This window comes from Castor canadensis, chromosome 5, assembly GCF_047511655.1.
Source record: "Castor canadensis chromosome 5, mCasCan1.hap1v2, whole genome shotgun sequence".
Lineage (NCBI taxonomy): Eukaryota > Metazoa > Chordata > Mammalia > Rodentia > Castoridae > Castor > Castor canadensis.
Window position 1 is genome coordinate 88,568,006 of NC_133390.1, and position 14,428 is coordinate 88,582,433.

Here is a 14,428-nt window from a genome sequence, read left to right on the forward strand (position 1 = left end):
TTCCCTTCAAGAGAGATATTGTACACCTTCTCTCAAGTCTACAAAGCCAAGCTAGGTGATTAGAGCCTCCTGTTTATTTTCCCTAGGGAAGTACCCTGAAATGTTTAATGACAAGCACTTTCTCCCAATCCAAAAAAGTAAAGTCAGGCATTTTCCCTAGGGCAGTACCCTGAAATGTTCAATGATAAGCACTTTCTCCCAATCCAAAAGAGGAAAGTCAGGTGTCTGTGCTTGTGCATGATCAGTAAAGACAAGTGGGTGCCATCTTAGAGCACATATGAGAGTGCTAGCTGGAGATCAAAGGAAAGGCACACAGTACACTGGTGCTGTGTGTGCTGGGAGTTCCACTGATGATGTATCCTATGAGGTTCATGGATGGGCTCTTGACAGAGTCCATGAGGTAGAAAGTTGAAATTATGGCCTTTTGCTGAGTTCCAAGTAGCTATGAACCTCTACCCCTTTTTTACCTGAACCTAGTTACCTGAAGACTATTTATCCATGATGAATCCTAGGTATTCTGAGTGAAATGAGAAATATGTGCGCCTCTTGGGCAGGTTTCCACATAACTAGGGAAGCTAAGCACTCACTGTTGTCTCATTTTGTCCCATGGAAGACATTTAGGCTAATGGGGTTTCTCATGGCACTAAGCTGTGTTACCTTAGGAGAGGGGTGATAGACTAAAGTAAAACTGTTTTGTTTGCACCATTCAATTCATCTATTCTCAGATTTTTGCTGTCCTTGCAACAGGGTTCTAGGACTTCTTCTCTGGACTTGATTCTCACAGAGATACTCTTATCTGTGGGTAGTTATCAAAATTGGCATTTCTGTTGAGAATGAGGATTGAAACATCCTATTCATCCATCTTGCTGATATCATTTCTGAGTTTGAATGCCACTATGGTTCTATTTGCATTCATCAAAGTGGGATTAACTTTATTTAAAAGTGGCCTGCAGAATAATTTTATAATCTAAAAGATCCTGGGGGGATGGGGATGTAAGTCAGGGGCTAAGTCCTTGCTTGGTACATGTAAGGCCTTGATTTTAATCTCCAAATATGAAAAAAAAATTAAATGAAAAAAGAATCTGAGAAAGAATAAAATCTAACCTTTCATTTTATCAATGAGGATGCTCAGAGGCAAAAGAGCAACTTACTGAAGGTTGTCCAAATAAATCACCACAGAAAAAGTAAGCTGAGAACCTAGATCTAATCATTGCATCTAATGAAAAATGCCAACCATTGTGAAAATACCTCTTAATGATAGTGATGCTTTAACTCAACTGTCTATTGTTCTTAAATTGATTCCTGGGCAATGCTCTTGTCACATTCTTCAAGTACAAAGAAAAGAATCCTAGTGTTCTGGATTTATACAATCAGATCTGAGGACTGACATTATTGTAATTGCTTGGTCCTTGAGTCAACTGGCAGTGTATCAACCATTAAAATCAAAATCATATAAGGATGCAGGGAGATCTTGGCAATGCATAAATGAATTTATGAAGAAAAGTCAAATTTGAACCTATCAACCTTGGCAGTTTTCCTTTAAGAGAACACAGAAAAACCTAAGTGACCATGAAAATTAAAACTGTGTCTTAAATGAATGAGGGGTGCTTCAGATAAAAGAAGCTGAGGAAAGAACAACAAGCAGTTGAAGCTTCTGTACACTGTTCAGAGTTTTAAAGTTACATTTGGGATTTCATGCAATAGATGAGGCATTGGAGTGAATAACAAGACCAAACCATAAGAATAATTCTCTTCCTATCCTAGATTCAGACCAATCAGGGTGGTAGTGCACAACTTATATTTAAATGTAAATTTCAAAACTAATTATGATGTCCAAAGAGCAGATTGTAATTCAGTTAGAAAGACAATTTAAAAAAAGAGTCATTCAATTTGCTAGAAATATTTTAGAAAACAGTGAAAAACAAAGTTCATCCTGTACTTGAACTGGTGGACTTTTCTAGTGGATATGCTAATTAGCTCCTCAGGGTCCTCACAAAACAGAATCTTTTGGTTTCTTCTTAAGGTTGTATTAAACAATTATAGAAAAGCCAGAATCAGCCTATCCCCAAAGGGGTACCTCTCCAGAAGCATTTCAGGACAGCAGATAATACTTTATACCCTTCACTTTCTTTGCCAGACATTTTAGGCCTACCTTTATAACTACTGTATACCACATGATTTACATTAGATTTGCTGAAATCGTATTAATATCAATTTTCTATCTCATTATAAAGACACTGAGCCTCACTATTTTGGCTAGGGAAATATGATACCTGTAACTTGGCACAAAGATGTTTTAACAAATCCATCTTACAATACTCACACATTTTTTAAGTAGTCCTAGAGTTTGGAATTAAAGATAAGTTCGACACTGGAAGAGTGGCTTAAGTGGCAAAGTGCCTATATCAGTGTGAAGCACTATCTGGGGGAGTGGCTCAAGTGACAAAGCACCTGCCTAGTGTGAAGCACTGAGTTCAGACCCCAGTAACAACAACAACAACAACAACGACAAAAAGATAAGTTCCTTATTAGCATCACATGGGAGCCAGTTTGTTAGAAAGAGGATCTTTAACTTTTTTATCACTTCTTTGCTTTAAAAGACAACTAGTAATCAATTGTAACTATTGAGTTAACTACCCCACTATGACTAGTACTGTTTTCAGCACCAGGAAAGCAAATCAAAGGACAGTTCTGACATATAATTGGTCATAATTTGACATATAACTGGGCATAAGAAGTTGATTATCAGTTTTTATTTCTCTCTCACTTTAAAATTTTGTATGCCACTTAAGGCAAACTTGCCAACACCTTGATCTTAGACTTCTAGCCACAGGACTTTGAGAAATAAATTTATGTGACTTAAGCTACCAAGTCTAAGGTAGTTTACTAGTAAACTAATACAGATGTCAAATACTTAATATAACTCTCCCTACAAGATGGTGCCTGAAACCTTACCTTAACGTCAACTATTAAAAAAGTAAAGAGATAATCAGAAGAGATGGCTCAAGCCTAAGGCACCACATACTAAGGCTGTGAATGGCATAGTATTCAACCTCCAGGGCCTACCTCTAGGCTATATGTGTTGGTTGTTAGGTGGATCAGAGGGTCCACAGCCTAGACCCTGGGAATATCATATGATAACCCAGCCTCCTGTCCCAACAGAGAGTTAACCTTCTGGTAAGGGTCTGAAAGCACTGAGGACCAGCTCTAGGAACTGCACATTCTGGTATGTGCTTGCTGATGCAGGTCTAAAGTTCCCCAGCCCAGGCCTGACAAATCACATGACATCCAAAGCCTCCTCCACTCCATAGAAGAGTGAACTGCCGGACACTGTCACCACAAGGAACTGCATTCCAGTGTGTGTGTTAGGAGCCATGCTGGTTTGAGGGCCCCAAGCACAGATTCTCTAAATCATGTGACTTCCACAGCCTCATTCCCTATGCAGAGAGGTGAGCTCCTGGGTGGGGACAGAAAGTTCTGAGTCCTGTCTCTGTGAACAGCATCCATGTGTGTGCTTCCAAGCAGGACTGAGGGCCCTGAATCCCAACCCTCTGAAATATGAGACTTTCACAGACTCTTCCATCTCAAAGGGAGATGAACTGCTGGACAAGGTCTGTTAGGATTGAGACCAGCAGGCAGAATGACTAGGTCCCTCAGTTCTTCAAAAGTTAGTGCAGAACTCAGTGCTCTTCTTCCACAACTCTCTGGTAAATTTAGAGGTCACCCTGTGGCTTGGATGCTTGCTGTCCCTGGAGACACAAACTAAAAAACTTGTGGAACCTGCCTGGCCCACAGTCTGGAAAGCTCTCTGCAAGCAGCAGCAGCTCCCAGAACACAAGGAAAGGAAGCTGCTGTAGTGAAAGCATCTCAGAAGCAGACAGACCCTTCTAAACAAGACTCAAGATAGTTTTCCTCAATCTGAACAGTGCTGGGACATGAGGCCTAGTGCCCTGAGCACATGGGCAAAGGAATGGCTACTGAGCCATACCACTAGTCCAGTAGTAAGAAATATAACCTAACCTGGCCACTCCACTGTCCTGCATGAACATTACGAATATTTCATTTGAAAGATTACAGATGATTAGAACTTCTAACCAGTGATTTTGCCTTGGATGCACAAATCCCAACACAGAATCACAAGAAATTTGAAAAACAGGCAACATGACTTCTACAAATCTCAACAACACCATAGTAACAAACAGTAGTAATAGTGAAGTGTGTGAAATGTCAAAGAATTTGAAAACATGGTCATAAGAATGATCAATTAAAGACAAATCTAATAAACACCAGAATGAGTTCAAAGAAAATTCAAAAAGCTGAATGAAATATAAAAGACAATGCAGAACATGAAAGAGAAATTCAACTAATATATAGAAATTCTAAAATAAATCAAATTGAAATTCTGGAAATGAAAGCTTAATAAGTCAAATAGACCATGCAGATGAAAATAGAGAAAAATACTGAAGTACAAATGGAACATGCAAGATCTGGGATATCATTAAAAGATCAAACCTCCAAATTATGAGTATAGAAAAAGAGGTGAAAACTAAAGACATAGAAAACATATTCAAGAAAATAATAGCAGAAAACTTCTCAGAAGGAGAGTGTCATCTAGGTATAGAAGGCTTTGTAGACTCCAAATGGACAAGACCAGAAAAGGACCTTTCCACTTCATATTATAGTCAAAACATTAGGAAAACTGAATAAGGAAAGAATATTGAAAGCAGCAAGAGAGAAGCAACAGTCACATAAAAAGTCAAACCCATCTGTATAACAACAGATTCTTAAGAGAAACTTTAAGCTATGAGGGCATGGAATTATGTATCCCAATTCCTGGAATAAAGAACTGCCAATCAAGATTACTGTACCCAGCAAACCTATCCTTCTTAATTAAAGGAGAAATATAAATCTTCCATGAAAAACACAAACTAAAGTAATTCATGACCACTAAACCAGCACTGCAGAAGGTACTTAAAGGAATCCTACACATAGAAGAAGATAAACATAATCATGAAAAAATGGGAAAGAATAAATTTCCAAGATGAGAGATAAGCAAGTGAGAAGGAAGAATTAAGCACTGAAAAATTAATAAAATGACACAAATTACTATATCCATTTCAATAATAACTCTGAATGTTAATGGTCTCCATTGTCCAAACAAAAGACACATATTGAGGAATTGGATAAAAAGTGAGACCTGACCATTTGTTGCCTACAAGAAACACTTCACTGGCAAAGACAAACATAGGCATACTAATATCTGAAAAGGCAGATTTCAAGCCATAAGAAAAGAGACAAAGAAGTTCACACTTTATTTCGATAAAGGTAACAATCAGCAGGAGAAGATAACAATTGTGAACATATTTTCAACAAACATTGTTGTACCCAATTTCATAAAGCAAACACTACTAGACATAAAAGCACAGATAGACCTGCCCCCCAACAAAAAATAGTGAGTGACTTTATTACCCCACTCACCAACAGATAAGTCATTCAAACAAAAAAAATCAACAGGAAACTTAAAAATTAAGTAAGACTGTCAAAAAAACTGATAGTCTATGTCCACTTATCATTCCAACTATGTGGGAAGTGCAAATAGGAGGACCATGGTCCAGGATAATCTGGCATAAACTTGAGATCCTATTTGAAAACTAACTAAATCAGGACTGAGGTCATGGCTCAAATGGTAGAGCATCTACCTAGCAAGCACAAGACTCTGTGTTCAAACCCCAGTGCTGCAAGAAACATCAGAGAGACCCCAAATAAATAATCTCACAATATACCCCAAGCTCTTAGATAAACAAGAATGAACCAGACTTAAAGAAGTATGGAAAGAAATAATAAAAATTAGGGCAGAAATTTATGAAATAGAGACTAAAAGACTAATATGAAGAATCAATGAGACAAAAAGCTGGCTCTTTGAAAAGATAAACAAGATTGGCAAACTCTTAGCCAAAGTAACCAAAAGAAACTGGAAGAAGACCCAAATTAACAAAATTAGAGATGAGAAAGGTGGTATCACAGCATACAATGATGAAATTCAGATGATACCAAAACCAGATAAGGACACAATGAAGAAAGAAAATTACAGACTAATTTCTTTGGTGAATTTAGATGCAAAAATTTCTCATTAAAATATTTTCAAACCAAATTCAATAACACCTTAAAAAGAATACACACAATGATCAAGTTGGTTTCATACTAGGGATGCAAGAAAGGGTCAACATACACAAATCAATAAACATAATACAGCATTTAAACAGAATAAAGAACCAAATTATGAGATTATCTCAATAAATGCAATAAAAGCCTTTGACAGAATTCAATATCCCTTCATGATAAAAGCTCTGAACAAAATAGGAGGAATTCACCTCAACATAATAAAGGCTATATGAGAGGTGTGCAAGATGCCACATTAGAATCAACCACTGTTTTGACTCCATGAATGAGAAGAGTCAACAAACATAGGAGATACTATATTCTGAAGACAGAAAGAGGGGAAAGGCATTGGGAATTAGGAAAGAGATAGCAGGTTGGCAGAAAACCACAGAGAATCCAAGGCAACAGAAAAGCAGAAAACAGTTCCACACTCATCCCTGGCTTCCTGGGAGGGTAAGGGGAAGATAAAGACACCATAACAATGAATGACAACCTTGGCAATAGACTGCCAATTCTGGCTGCAAGATAAGTCCACACATCCTGCAACCCTTAAATCCATTCACTGGCAGTGACTGCTCCTGTGCTGAAGTCTACCCTTGGTAAAAAAGACATTCTGTTGCTCTTCTTGTCTTGGAAGGTGATAGCAAAGCACCATCTCGGGAAAGGGTCTATGTTTTTGAGACTGAGATACTTTGGGGACCTGAAAACAAGGAATACTCACAGCTCAGGGAGCCTTAGGACATTGTGCCACAGAGTCTGAATGGGAGTTAGCCATTAGAAGCATTCAAGAAGGGAAACAGTTTGACATGGCCCCACAGGGAAGTTTAAACTACAGTAAATTTGGCAGATAATGTACAGTGTTATGGTGGTTGGAGGCCTTACTCTCTCTGGCCAGGAGTGAGCCCCATCACCTTGCAGCTAGAGTGGAAACAAAGTGCCAGCCTGTGACTGGCTTAGTATTCAACCTCCAGGGCCTGCCTCCTGTCTGCATGCATTTACTGCTGGACAAGTCCAGGCCCAGTACCCAGACCGTCTGAATCACATGAATCCCACAATCTTCCCCTGCCCCCCAATAGGGAGGTGAACTGTGGACATGGCCTAAAAGTACTAAGAGGTGCCCCTGGGAACTGTATCCTGGTATGTGTTTGCTGACAGTCAGGACCAAAGGCCCAAGTACAGACCCCCTCAATCAGGAAACTTCCACAGCCTCCTCTTCTACAAAGAGAGGCAAACTGCTAGATAAGTTCTGTAAACCAGAGCAAATAGGTTCCTCAGCTCTCTGTCAGCCAGTGAAGATTTCAATGCTCTGTTCATACCTCCCCCCCTCACACACATACACACTGATGTGGTCAGGGATGAACCCAAGGCTTGGACACACTACCTCCAGAGACACAAAACAGGTGGCATGGTGAGGAAGTGGGAACCAGCCTAGGCCACAAGCTATAAAGATTGCTGAAGTCAATAGCTGCTTCCAGTACACAAAGAAGGGAAGCCCCTATGGTGAAAGAAGTCCAGAAGTAAATAACCAACCCTCCTACAAGAGACTACAATTAGTTTACCTTGATCTGAGCAATGTGGGAAATCAGGTCCAGTCCCCTGAGCACATGGGAAAATGCTTGGCTACTAGCTAAACCCTGAGTGTAGTGGTGAGAAATACCACCCCAACCTGACCACTACACTTTTCTGCATAATCACTGGTACTATTTTGACTGAAAGACTACAGCTGATTAAAACTACCAACCAACAACTTTGTCTCAGATGCATGAATCCCAGTGTAGAAAACAAGTAATATGAAAAAACAAGACAACATGTCTCCTCCAAAAGTTAACAGTTCCACAATAAAGGACCTGAATGATAGTGAAGCAGATGAAATGTCAAGTGATGACCTCAAAAGAACAATGATAAGAACAGTCAACAAAATTAAAAAGGACATGTAGAAGCACCTGAATGAATTCAAAGAGGATACAAATCAACAGTTGAATAAACTCAGAAAATTTATGTGAATAGATGAATAAAATAAGGAAGACAATGCAGGATATGAAGATGGAATTCAATAAAAAATATACAAATCCTGAAAAAAAATCAAATTGAAATTATGCAAATGAAAAGCTATATAACCCAAATAAAGGCTTTCATTGAAAATTTACTAAAACAATGAAACAAGTTGACTATTAGATCAATCAGACAAAGACACAGAAAAAATACTAGGAAAATATGAATGCAAGAGCCAGGGGATATCATCAAAAGACCAAACTTAAGAATCATGGGTATGAAAGAAAGACAAGAGATACAAGTTAAAGGCATGGAAACATATTCAATAAAATAATAGCAGAAAACTTCTCAGAAGGAGAGGGTCATCTAGGTATAGAAGGCTTTGTAGACTCCAAACAGAGAAGACCAGAAAAGGACCTCTCCACTTCATATTATAGTCAAAACATTAGGCAAACTGAATAAGGAAAGAATATTGAAAGTGGCAAGAGAGAAGCAACAGTCACATATAAAGTCAAACCCATCAGTATAACAGCAGATTCTTAAGAGAAACTTTAAGCTATGAGGGCATGGAATCATGTATTCCAAGTCCTGAAGGAAAAGAACTGTCAACTGAGATTACTGTGCCCAGCAAACCTATCCTTCTTAATTGAAGAAGTAGTAAAAACCTTCCATGATAAACAAAAACTAAAGCAATTCATGACCACTAAACCAGCACTGCAGAGGATACTTAAAGGAATCCTACACACAGAGGAGGAAGATAAACACAATCACAAAAATATGGGAAAGAATAAATTTTCTGAGACAAGTAGATAAGCAAGTATGAAGTAAGAAAGAATTAAGCACTGAAAAACTAATAAAATGGCATAAATTACTACATTCCTTTCAATAATAACTCTGAATGTTTATGGTCTCTGTTGTCCAAAAAAAATATACAGATTGAGAAAATGGATAAAAAGTGAGACCTGACCATTTGTTGCCTACATGAAATGCATCTCATTGACATAAGCAAACATTGGCTTAGAGTGAAAGAATGGAAAAAGATTTTCCAAGCAAATGGATCCCCAAAGCAGGCAGGAGTAGCTTTACTCATATCTGATAAAAACAGGCTTCAAACCGTAATTAGTCAGAAGAGACAAAGAAAGTCACTTCATATTGATAAAGGGAACAATCAATCAAGAGGAGATGACAATTGTTAACATATATGCAACAATATTGGCACACCCAGTTTTATTAAACAAATACTATGGAACTTACAATCACAGATAGACTCCAACAAATAATATTGGGAGATTTCAATAACCCACTTTCACCAATAGGTGTCATTCAGACCAAAAATCAACAAAAAATCTTCAGAATTAATCAACACTACAGACCAAATGGACTTAACAAACATCTCTAGAATATTTCATCTAGCAGCTGCAAAATACACATTTTTCTCAGCAGCCCATGAAACTTTCTCCAAAATAGATCCTATTTTAGGACATACAGCAATTCTTAACAAATGTTTTAAAATTTGAATAATCCCCCATATCCTACCAGGCCACACTGGATTAAAGCTAGAAATCCACAACAACAATAGAAACTACAGGAAATATTCAAATGTGTGGGGACAAACAATTCACTCTTGAATGACCACGATTCATCAAGAAATAAGGGGAGAAATGAAAAAACTCCCACAATCTAATGAAAATAAAAACACAATTTACCAGAACTTCTGGGATATAGCAAGGGAGGTGTGAAGAGGAATTTTACAGCTATGAGCACTTACATTTAAAAAATAAATAAATAACACAGAGAGATCTCAAATACATAACCTAATGATGCACCTCAAAGTCCTAAAAAGAAAAAACAAAAAGGACAAGCCAAACTCAAAATTAGCAGGTGGAAAGAAATAATAAAGATTAGGGCAGAGATTAATAATATGGAGACTAAAAAGACAATGCAAAGAATCACTGAAATGAAAAGTTGATTCTTGAAAAGATAAATAAGATTGATAAGTCCTTAGCCAAACTGACAGAAAGAATAAGAAAAAAAGACACAAATTAATAAAATTAGAGATTAAAAAAGAAATATCACAACAAACACCAATGAAATCTAGACTATCATTAGGGAATACTTTGAAAACTTATATTCTAATAAACTGAAAAATTTAGAAGAAATGCATACATTTCTAGATGCATGTGAACTACCAAAACTAAACCAAGAAGACACTTAAGCAGATGTATAACATGCCATGAGATTGAAGCAGTAATGGTCTCCCAACAAAGAAGAGCCCAAGACCACATGGATTCACTGCCAAATCCCAACACTTAACAGAATAACTAACACCAATGCTCTTCAAGCTATTTCATGAAATAGAAAGGGAAGGAATGCTACTAAACTCATTCTATAAGGCCAGTATTACCCTGATACCCAAAGTAGATAAGAATATAGGAAAAACAGAAAATTACAGAGCAATTTCTTTGATGAACATACACACAAAAATTTTTTAAATACTTGCAAACCCAATTCAACAATACATTAAAAATATCATATGCTATGATCAAGTTGGTCTAATTCTAGAGACACAAAGATGTATCAACATATGCAAATCAATTACAACACATTAAATGAATCAACAACAAAAATCATATGACTATCTCAATACATGCAGAGAAAGCTTTTGACAAAATTCAACACCTTTTAATGATAAAATCTCTGAAGAAATCAGTCATAGAAGGAATTTACCTCAATATAAAAAGTATGTATATCACAAACCTCTAGCCAACATAATATTAAATGAGGAAAAATTAAATCATTTTCATGAAAGTCAGGAATGAGATAAGGGTGTCCACTCTGTCCAGTCTTATTCAATATAGTACTGGAATTCCTAGCCAGAGCAATAGGCAAGAGAAAAAATTAAAGGGATTAAATTAGGGAAGAAAGAAGTCAAATTATCCCTTTTGCAAATGATATACTATACTTAAAATACCCTAAAGATTCCACAAAAAAAAACTTTTATAACTGATAAACACTTGCAACAATGTAGCATAATATAAAATTAACATACAAGTATCAGTAACTTTTCTATATACAAAAACGAACAGGCTGAGGAAGAAATTAGGAAAATAATTTCATTCACAATAGCTTCAAAGAATTACCTAGGACTAAACTTAACTAAGGAAGTTAAATATCTTTATAATGAAAACTGTAAAATCTTAAGGAAAAAAATCAAAGACACCAAAAGACAGAAATACTTTCCATGTTCATAGATTGGCAAAATTAATATTGTGAAAATGGCTATACTAACAAAGCCATCTAGAGATTCAATGTGATTCCCATAAAATTTACGTCATTATTCACAGAAATAGAAAAATCAATCCTAAAATTCATTTGAGAACATAAAATCATCAAATAACAAAAACAATCCTGAGCAAAAACAGCAGCACTGGTAGTATCACAGTACTGAATTTCAATTATACTACAGAACCATAGAGACAAAATAGTATGGTACTGGCATAAAATCATACAGGTAGACCAATAGAATAGAACATAAGATCCAGAAATAAGCCTATACAACTACAGCTTTCCGATTTTTGGAAACATATTTTGGTGGTAAGACAGCCTTTTCAACAGATAGTGATAGGAAAACTTGCTATCTACATGCAGAAGACTGAAACTAGACCACTAACTCTCACCCTCTAAAAAAATCAATTCAAAATAGGTCAACCATTTTAATATAAAATCTGAAACCATGAAGCTACTATAAGAAAACAGAGGGAAAACACTGGAAGATATAGGCATAGGTAATTATTTTCTGAATTAGATTCTAATTGTCCAGAAAATAACAGCAAGAACAGACAAATAGGATTGTATCAAATTAAGAAGCTTCTGTACATCAAAGGAAACAATTACCAGAATCAAAAGACATCCCACAAAATGAAAGAAAATCTTAACAAGCTATTCAACAGATAAAGGATCAATATTCAGAATATTTGAAGACCTCAGAAAATTAAACACCAATAGAAGAAGTAATCCAATTAATAAGTGGGCAGATGGTTCTCAGAAGTACAAATGTCTAATAAATAGCTGAAGTAATGTTTGACATCCTTAGCCATAAAGGAAATGCAAATCAAAATGATATTAAGATTTCATCTGAGACCACTCTGAATGGCTGTCATCAAGAAAACAAACAACAAATGTTGGCGGGTATGTGGGAAGTGGGTCAGACTGGAACTGGAGATCATAAAGTTAAGTGATATAGACTCAAAAAGATAAATATTACATGTTTGTATCATAGGTGGAGTCTAGATCTAAGGGGTAGGAAAGACATGAATGTAAAATGAGAACTGTTTGGGTGGGGAACTAAAATGGGGGAGGGTGAAAGGAGAGGATGGTGGTGGTAAATTAATTGATATACATTGCATGCATGTACAAAAATAGAATAATGAAATCCATTTGAAATTGTCAAAAAAAGAAACTGACAATAATAGCAGCTAACATTTATGTAGCAATTAGTAAGGATCAGAGATTATTCTACATCGTGAGCACGTATTAAATGAATTTAATCTCCATGATAAAAAGAGTACTGGAAATGGAAAATAAGGAAAAAATAGGAAGACTACTTTTTCTCCTAATTTATTTAAAATATACATGACTGTTTAAAGCACAAATTATATCCTTGTATTTTGAGGTTAATAATATACATGTGACACTGACAAGTGTAGCAAAATAAATGAAGAGTGGGAATAACTTGGCATAAATATATATATATGCAAGAATCATATTTTTATTGTAGTAATATCTACATAACATCAATTTACCAATTTAGGCCAGCCACAGTGGTACCTGTCTGTAATACCAGCATTCAGGTGACTGAGTCAGGAGGATCATGTCTTCAAAACTAGTTTGTATCAAAAATTCTACCATTTTAATCATTTTAAGTATACAATTCAATGGCATTAAGTGTTATTTACTAGGCAACCATTACTACTACCCATCACCAGAATTTTTTCATTATTTGAAACTTTATACACATTAGACAATAACTCCTCATTTTTCCCTCCTTCTAGCTATTGGTAACCATTATCTTACTTTCTGTCTCCATGAATTTAACTAAACTATGAATATTATGTAAGTGTAATCATAAAACAAACATTTGTCCTTTTGTGTCTAGATTATTGCATTTAGCATATGTTTAAGGTTCATCCATGTTGTAGGATATATTCCTTCTTAAGGTTGAATATTTTATTTTGTATATATATAACACATTTTATTTATTCACATTTTAATTTTTATTTATTTAAGATCAACACATGTTAACAGAGAAAATAAGAATAGTTCACAGAAAATATGGATTTATTTATAGAATAAGTTGAATTAATTGAAATAAAGTTCAATAAATTCAGTAAGTTGAATTTACTGAATATTATTTATTTCATTTGAAATTTATCATCAAAATATATTGCCTGAATGAAAACTTCAAGCCTAGATGGCTTTGCTGGTGTATTACATCAAATATTTATGAAAGAAAAAAATGTCATTCATATATACTTTTTCAGGAAGAAGGAAGAAAAACTGCCCAACTGGTTTTATGAGGGCAGCATTACAATAACATCAAAAGCTGACAAAAATCCAGCTACTCAGGAGGCAGAGATCAGGAGGATCATGTTTACAAGCCAGCCCAGACAAATAGTTCACAAGACCCTATCTTGAAAAAACCCTTCACAAAAAAGGGTTAGTATAGTGGCTTGAGGTGTAGGCCCTGGGTTCAAACCCCAGTACTGCAGGAAAAAAAAAAAAGCAGACAAACATTTAAAATGAATAAAACTATAGCTAATGTAAATAGAATCCCTCATGAATATAGATATAAAAATTCTTTGAAATACAATACAAGGTGATTATAGGTGTGGTAGTCCTGTTGTCAGACAGTGGTTGGTAGCCCTCCTATGGATAAGTATGAAGTATGAAGATGTAAGATGTAATTTGTAACAATAGACTCATGGGGTCATAGTGCATACTATCAAAATTAATTTGGTAGTAATCAAAACTAGATTGTTAAAACTCAAGGTGCTAATGGCAAGCCCTTGGGCAACCACTAAAAATAACTTTAAAATATGTAGTAAAAGAAGTTAACAAAGAATTAAAATGATATACTAGAAAACATTTATTTAAAATAAAATAAGGACTTTTGTAAATGCCACAATGTACTGCCAGCACAACAATAATAAATGAATAAATAAATAAAATAAGGCAATAATAGAGGAACTGAGGAACAAAAAAGACACACAATATATAT